Source organism: Pyxicephalus adspersus, chromosome 7 (genome assembly GCF_032062135.1).
Source record: "Pyxicephalus adspersus chromosome 7, UCB_Pads_2.0, whole genome shotgun sequence".
NCBI classification, from domain to species: Eukaryota; Metazoa; Chordata; class Amphibia; order Anura; family Pyxicephalidae; genus Pyxicephalus; species Pyxicephalus adspersus.
In genome coordinates, this window is record NC_092864.1 from 6,246,802 (window position 1) to 6,254,983 (window position 8,182).

At 42.9% G+C, this 8,182-nt stretch overlaps 1 long non-coding RNA gene across 1 annotated transcript; it reads left to right on the forward strand.

Moving 5' to 3' along the window:
• The first annotated feature begins 547 nt into the window (after window positions 1–547).
• LOC140334985 (uncharacterized) lies at window positions 548–3,018 on the forward strand. The gene is made up of 3 exons (XR_011921647.1): window positions 548–624; window positions 1,628–1,700; window positions 2,424–3,018. It is a non-coding gene; the product is annotated as an uncharacterized lncRNA (long non-coding RNA).
• The last annotated feature ends 5,164 nt before the right edge of the window (window positions 3,019–8,182 follow it).

The following is an 8,182-nucleotide window of genomic DNA, read 5'->3' on the forward strand; positions in this document are numbered from 1 at the left end:
AAGTCTAAAAATTTAGTCAAAATTTGATTCAAGTCAAACTGAATTAAAGCCAAATTTCACACAGAAATGTTACTGCCTGCCAATTTCAGCAAATGTCCGTGTATGTATTGATTCAAACTCAGTTGTACCTAAACAAAGAGAGCAGTGATTGCATAATAATATAACCGTCAAAGTTTTATCAAATTTGTAGTCAAAACCATTTTTGGTAAATTGGACCATCTCTGATATTTTTTTTCTTTTACATGTATAATGTTTTATATCAAATTTAAAATGCTCTTTTGTCTGTAGTCCATGGTAAGATCATATGCTCTGATTTTCATTTTTTTTCAGGCATTCCAAAATTACAAATGAAATATGGAGATTGGCATTTAATAGCAGAAATTTCAGATTACACCCCAAAAAGTATTAATGTAATCTGGAGTCGAACTATCCGTGAAAAAACAACTAAGAATTATAAACCGGATAAAATCAAACTTGTAAAAGAAGTTAAGAATGATGACGGCACATTCACCTCCATCAGGGGGGTTTATGTTACTGAAAAAATATTATACAAAGAGTATGAAGTAACTGTGGAACACAAATCCTTGAAATCTCCTACTACAATAAAAATCATCCGAAAACACGGTAAAAATGTTTTCAGCAAATTTACATAATTCCAATTAGGAAAAAAAGAGGATAAAAAATTTACACAAATTATACCAGCCTGTTGGCCTTCATAACACTGATTTGCATTATGAACCCTATGCATTGCTGATATTTAAAGCCTAGGTGACTATATAATTCAGTTCTAGGTCTAGCATATCCCTCCTCTGTTCCTTATCTCACAATGTGAAATCAGTAACATTGTTTGGTAAAGTTGTAAAGTAAAAAAGTAGGAATTACATTAAGAATTAGTAAGGATAAAAAAACATTTTCCGGCTGAAGGGACTCTGAACACTGAAGGGCCACAAAGCTTCAATATCAGCTTCCTAACCTTAGGATATTTCCATGTCCATGTTCCTTGCATTGTTTATAATAGATGGGTGTATCACATTTTGTAACGCTCATTGGGGGTGGCTATAAATCAGGACATCTGAACAGAACATGAATTGTAGTCACAGCCATTAATAATATACGTCTCTCTGCAAATGATAGAAGGGATCCTTGGGGACTGATTGAACACATAACGGGGAAGGAATGTATAATTAGGATATTAACAAATATTAATGTTTTTTTTACTTTAGTGGCACTTGAATTAAATGTCTTTTTAAGAAAATTTTCACAATACACTTCAAGTATAACACAAAAAAACTTATAATTTGTACATTGGGAATTCAGAGACTTCCATAGAGTACAAGTACAATTCAGCATGGGCAGGGTGGGCACTGCCACAGAAGACAAGTTCCAATTCAGCATGGGGACCCAGGAACTGCCATAGGAGACAAGAACAAATGCAGCATAGGTAGAGTGAGGCATTGGCACAGGGGACAAATACCAATGCAGCAGGAGGACATGAGAGACAAGTACCAATATAGAACTGCCATGGAGGACAATGTCAAATATTTTCTCCATGAACATGTGTTTTAGCTCAGTTAGAATGAATTTGTGTGAATGGATGATATTTATTTCACTTTTAATGTTCACACAGGTCATTATTATGTTTATGAGAATGGAAAGGAAATTGAACTGCAGAAATGTGAAGATCCCGATGTTTTGAAAATGTAAGCATTGCTTTTGGGACCTAGGATTGCTTTTTGTATTTTATTACCATTGCAGATGGGTGCAGATGCCTACCTACCCATCATTCAGAGTAATTTAGAGGTGTGATGGGTAACTGCTGGGGAACTGGAAGATCTGCTGCAATCATATCAACCACTTGAGATCCCAATTTCCCAGGCGCCCCCTCTCCTTATTAAAGTCTCTCAATAATTCAATGTCCTTAATAAGGATTGAATCAGGTTGTTGGGGAAATAATCACAAAGGAGATTTTATTCAGCAATTCCCTGCCAGGAAGGTCCATGTTAACACATTACTTATTATACCATAACACCATAAGATACCTTAAGACATTGCTTATTATACCATAACACCATACTCATTACACCATAAGATCTCCCAATTTGTTCTTCTGGGTTTGTCACTTTGTCACATTCTCTCCTGATGGGAACTAGGAATGGCCACAGCCTCATATTTCTCAGGCATGATCAGAAAGCCGGGTCACAATGATGTGCAGTCACCTCTGGAGCGAGTGCTTGTAGCTAGGAAATGACTGAAAGAAGCTTCAGCACTGAGCTACAACCAAGGCTGAAAAAAGGTGAAAACAGTATTTTATAGCAATGAAGCTGATAATGATACCCTGTGTTTTAGTGAAATGTCTTCCAGGTAAGGTTTAGATCTAATGTATATCAACCCTGAGTTTAATCATATGTTCATATTTTTTATAGGATGCCAAAGATTGAAAAACATAAATGAGACAAAAGTGAGCCATGAAAAACCCTTCTATAATATGTTGTGAGAAGAATAGAAGAAACATGAAGTATCCAATGTCCATGGCTTCTCTTTCTAGATACAACAGTACCAGTATCATATTTCTCCAAGTTCTGGCAATGAGATAATCTGGGAACACTATTAGTATGCTGCAACCTGTAGACCTGTACTCAAAATAGCTTCTATATCTAAACCAGCTATGTAAAACCGAAACCGTACCTAACGAAAGAAAACCTCTTGTGGCTCCATGCTCCTCGGGACGGTGGCTCTTTACAGCTTCCATGAATGTTTGGAAGTCCACGTCACTAGACTTGAGACATGGGCACTGCTTTTCAGAGTCAATAATGTCCCCTGTCTAATGGGCTTTCCAAGATTTAAAGCATTTCCATCCTCATTTCATCTTGTAACAGAAGACACAACATACAAGTTATTACTCTTCAAATAAACCTTCCAACTCTTCGTAATCCTTGAACTCGTAGTGCTAACTCTACGCACATGAATTGTGCTACTTATGGTAATCTGTCTACATCCTAGGCTTTCTTTTTTAGGTTTTAGGAGCTGAGAAAGAAATAGAGCACTCACGATGGACTTATTTTTGTGTCTTTTTTAAACCAACGTAACTAAGCATGTAACTATGTAACCATGCTATTCCTAACCAAAGTTTAATTGAACCTTAGGGATTAGAGGTAAATGAACTCACCCAGGTTTGATTCAATTGTATTTTGTTAAAATTATTCAAACATTGGTCTTCAATTCTAGTACAATCAAATTTGCATTGAAGGCTACTGTCACCAAGTGATTGATTTAACTGAAAAGCTCATCACTAAACATTATACTGTCAACAAGAGGGTAGGGGGTTGGGAGGCCTTCGTGGGAACATGTCCCCAAAAAATGTAAAATGTGAAGCTTATGTAATGAGACAGATTTACCTACCTGTTTACAATCATCATAAGTATAATTTCCAATGATGACCAATTTAAGGAATCACATCTCCACCGACCACTAATTGAGGGTCTCCTCTTCATTGACGATCAAAGTAAGGGGTCACTTCCTCATTGACTACTAATGTCAGAGGTAAATTCCTGACTAACCACCAACATGAGGAAACATTTTTATACTAACTAAAGGGAATGTTCTTTTCTAGAAATTTTTATTTTCTGTTTTTCCAGTAGTGTTGCCTGATGGAGCTGTGGAGTGTTTCAAACTAATCTTTTATTGTCAAATGCTCCACTCTATTAAAGGCTTGTATATATAATCATATTTTACTTTATTTAACCTGAAAATTAAAGCAGCGCTAAAGGGAAAATAAATTATCACACTAATCCCACAGACCCACGGTGGTGCTGGACCTTTTTCTCAATCCGATCCCATGTCATCCTTAAATTCTTCTTCATCCCGGTGCTAAGGAAGCCATCATTAGTGTTGTTGTTCGAATTCGGGTTGTCCTTATGTTAGACCCGAATATGGCTGTTCGAATTTCCCACAATGCCCTCCAATTACAGCAGGGATGCCCCCTCCATCTTTGTTGTGGCACACAACCGATTGGCTGTCTGTCACTGCATGCCACACAGGCAGCCATTGGACTATATAAGGCGAAGGCGTGTCTGCATTTCCCACTCCTGACAGAGATTTGCTGATAGCAACACAACCTCCCTGTGCTGCTTGGCTTGCTTTCTTTGTCAAAGTGAAAAAAGTGCTTTACTTTGTTAGACTGTGTCACACTCACACTATTAGTCAGATAGATTGTTGGATTGTACTGTATTTGTGCAGTCCTGAAATCTACTGTACTCAGTTTGAGTGTATCACCGATAGATAGATAGATAGATAGTCAGTCAGTGTGTTACATACACGCAGCCAGAGGCAGGGTCCCCTCGCTGACTGCGTGCACAGTATCTCACTTGTAATGAGTGACAGACACACAGACGCAGTGTATACTGCATTATATAGTTTGTATACTGTGCTGAATATTACAAGCGTTAGCACTGAAGAAAAGTGCTGCATACAACACAGCGCACTTGCATTTTGTGTGTAAAACCCCCCCAATAAAATTGACCTATAAATATACAATATACATATATATATATATATATATATACATACATACACATAAATATACACAAATATATTATTGGCAGCTACAAAGTATTTTGCAGGGTGTCAAGCCACATAAATAAAAACATTTGTACAATGTCTGGCCATAGAGGAAAGGGCAGCTTTGGCAGGGGTTCCTTATCTAGTTCCTTATAAGCAGCTGGAAAGTCACGTGTACTGCAGTATGTAGCGGAGTCCCACCGAGGGGTTGGAGAGGCGGAGTTACAAGCATTTATTGAAGATGCTCAGTTGTTTGAGTCATCTGACGAAGAGAGTGTGTTCACAGGCTTTCCCCCCAGTTACTTTTCACCAGAACACTCTGAGCCAGGCGAGCCAATTCAAACTGGCTCCAAAAGGCCGCAGGTTCCTTTCGGCACATATAGGGAAACTGTCTCTTCTGATGATGATGATGTTGTCCTTGATCCGACATGGGGGGAACAAGGAGATCATCATAGGCAGGAGGAAGGAGGAGAAGGAAGAAGAAGAAGAGGTGGTGGAGGTTGCAGAGCACGCTCAAAGGGGGAGTAAGAGGGTAAAAGCTGCCCACACTCTGCAGTCTTCACATACCAGTGAGGCAAGTCATAGAGGTAAATTGTCGGAAGGTGTCCCCACAGCTGTGCCTCAACTACCGCAGACCGCCACCACGAGCACCAGCTCCAGAGCACCTTTCGGCCCAGTTAAATGTTCGCCAGTGTGGGCATTTTTTAATGTCCATAGTGATGATATCACTATGGTCATCTGTAACCTGTGTGCTCAATACTTGAAACGAGGTAAAAACCAAAGCAAATTTGGAACAAGCTGCATGAGCACCCATTTAAAAAGCCACCATTCAGTAACCTGGCGTGAACACCTGGTGAAAGAACAGAGCTCTGTGCAACCACCTCCGGCCAAGAAGCAAGCTCCAACTGCTCGATCCTCCTCCGCTGCCTTTCCTCCTTCTGCCACTACAGTTTCCAGTGTTGCTGCCAGGAATTTGAGTGTGGCATCTAGGCGATCATTACCTTTTTCAGCCTGAACTAGTGTTGAGCAGCAGCTCCAACGCAGATCGGCTGCTGTCTGTGGCATTGCTAGCAGTCAGGACCAGGCATCATTGCCATCCCCCACAACGTCTATCCCATCATCCAATGTTTCTGTGGTTAGCATTAGCAGCATCCAACCTTCCATCCCCCAGATGCTTGAGTGCAAGAGGAAATATGGCCCAAATTACCCCAAAACAAAGCTGATCAATGCAGCAATTGCACAGCTGATTGCATTAGAGCTCCTCCCTTACTGGCTGGTGGACTCCAGTGCGTTCCGTCATACATTCCTCTGCGCAAACCCACAGTACGTTATGCCTAAGCGACAGTACTTTTCACAAAAATGTGTTCCTCCTTTGCATGAATACAATCAGAGCAATGTGTCCATGGCCCTGCAGCACAGCTCCAGCTACCAGTTTCTGGCAAGGTGCACCTGACAACCGACAGTTGGTCGAGCAAGCATGGAGTGGGAAGATATATTTCCTTTACAGCTCATTGGGTAACTTTGGTGGCAACAGGGGAAGATGCAGCTGCAGCAAGGCCTGCATACCTACCTCCACCCAGGGCGCATTGCCATGTAATTTCCTCCTCAACCTCCACTTCTACCTCCTCATTTGAATCTTGTGTATCAAGCTCATCCTCCAGGGACACATTGCCGTGGAGACCTAGCACCAGCACCTCCCATTCGGCAGCATCTGTTCACCGCCAGCACCAACCTGCAGTTTGCTATTTCGGTGCACAATTCCGACGTTTCCACGCAGTCCTGAAGTTGCGAAGCCTGGGTTCCCTCAGCCACACCGGCGCAGCCATTCCAAGTGCATTGCGGGAGCAGGAGGAGAAATGGCTAACTCCCAACAGACTTCAGCCAGGCAAGGTCGTGTGTGACAATGGGGCCAATCTGCTGGCAGCCCTGCGTTGTGGGAAATTCACACACATACCTTGCCTGGCTCATGTCGTGAACCTCATAGTACAGCGCTTCCTTCGGAATTACCCAGGCCTCCAGTCCCTGTTACTGAAGGCCAGAAAGTTGTCAGCGCATTTCCGTCGTACACAGCCAGTGCCTGATTGGTGGAGTTACAGCGAAATCTGAACCTGCCAGTGCACCAGGTAATTTGTGATATGCCCACACTATGGAACTCCACATTTTACATGCTGCAGCGGCTGTCTGAACAACAGAAAGCGGTGGCGGATTACGTGTCAGAGTCTGTTCGTTTCAGACGCATACTCGCACTACCTTTTTTCAGCCCTGGCTGCAAATTGAAGACTTGTGCACTGTATTGTCACCTTTTGAAGAGGCCACCAGGATGATCAGCAGAGATCAGGCCTGTGTCAGTGACACCATCCCCATCATATGCCTGCTGGAACAGATGAAGGCGGATCTCGGATATGACACAGAGCGAATGCTGCGAACATCATCTCAGAGATGCGTGCCTACTATACATAGTGCACCACCAATCCAGGAAGAGGAGGAGGTGGAAGAGGAGGACATTGAAGGCATGGGAGAAAGGGAAGAAGGGGCAGAGGAGGATATTGAGGGTACATGGCAACCATCCACCCAAACACAAGGCGGCATATTCTGTGGATGGCAAGACCAGGCGGAGAAGGAGGAGGAGGAGGATGAAGCTGTGCTGCTGTTCGACCCACAGGAGTGTGGGTCCAGAATTACCTCAGCTGTGGGTAGTTTGAGCCACATGACATCCTTCATGCTGGAGTGCCTAGCCAAAGATCCTCGCATAAAACACATAAAAACAAAGACTGACGACTATTGGATTGCTACATTACTGGATCCACGTTACAAGCCTGAGATACAACAACTCATCTTGCACCTGCCCAGTACCTGACTTTAGATGCCAGACACTAATGCCGTCAATACTCTGTCTCAGAGCCTGCCGCCTCTTCGTCCTGCTGTAAGTGAAGCTGCAACCTGCCCAGAACCTGACTTTAGATGCCCGAAATGAATGCCGTCCCCACTCCGTGTCAGAGCCCACAGCCTCCTCCTCCTGCTTTAAATGATGCTGCCGCCTGCCCAGAACCTGACTTTAGATGCCGGAAACTAATGCCGTCCACACTCCTTCTCAGAGCCCACCGCCTCCTCCTCCTGCTGTAAATGATGTTGCCACCTTCCCAGTACTTGACTTTAGATGCCAGAAACTAATGCCGTCCACACTCCATCTCAGAGCCCACCGCCTCCTCCTCCTGCTGTAAATGATGCTGCTACCTGCCCAGTACCAGACATTAGATGCCGTAAACTAATGCCGTCCACACTCCTTCTCAGAGCCCATCGCCTCCTCCTCCTCCCAGTCCCCAGCTCTAGATGCCAGACTGGAGTCGAGCTCAACAGGGTCTTCTTTCCTGCTGATTCCTCCAAGCAGAATCCCTTTCATGTGGTTTCGCTATATAGTAGGTAAGTACAGATTGGAATCTCCCTCATTCCTATTCCTGAAATCGAGTATGAAGATACGGAACATGTTTTTTTGTCCAATCATTCAGGAAACTGGTAACGAACGCACGCGGCGAGTTATAGTTTGGTCTAAACATCTGGATCGAGAAATTACATTTGATGTTGCTGTAGAAAATGTGAGTTCCCAGTCTCGGATTTTCTTTTTTAC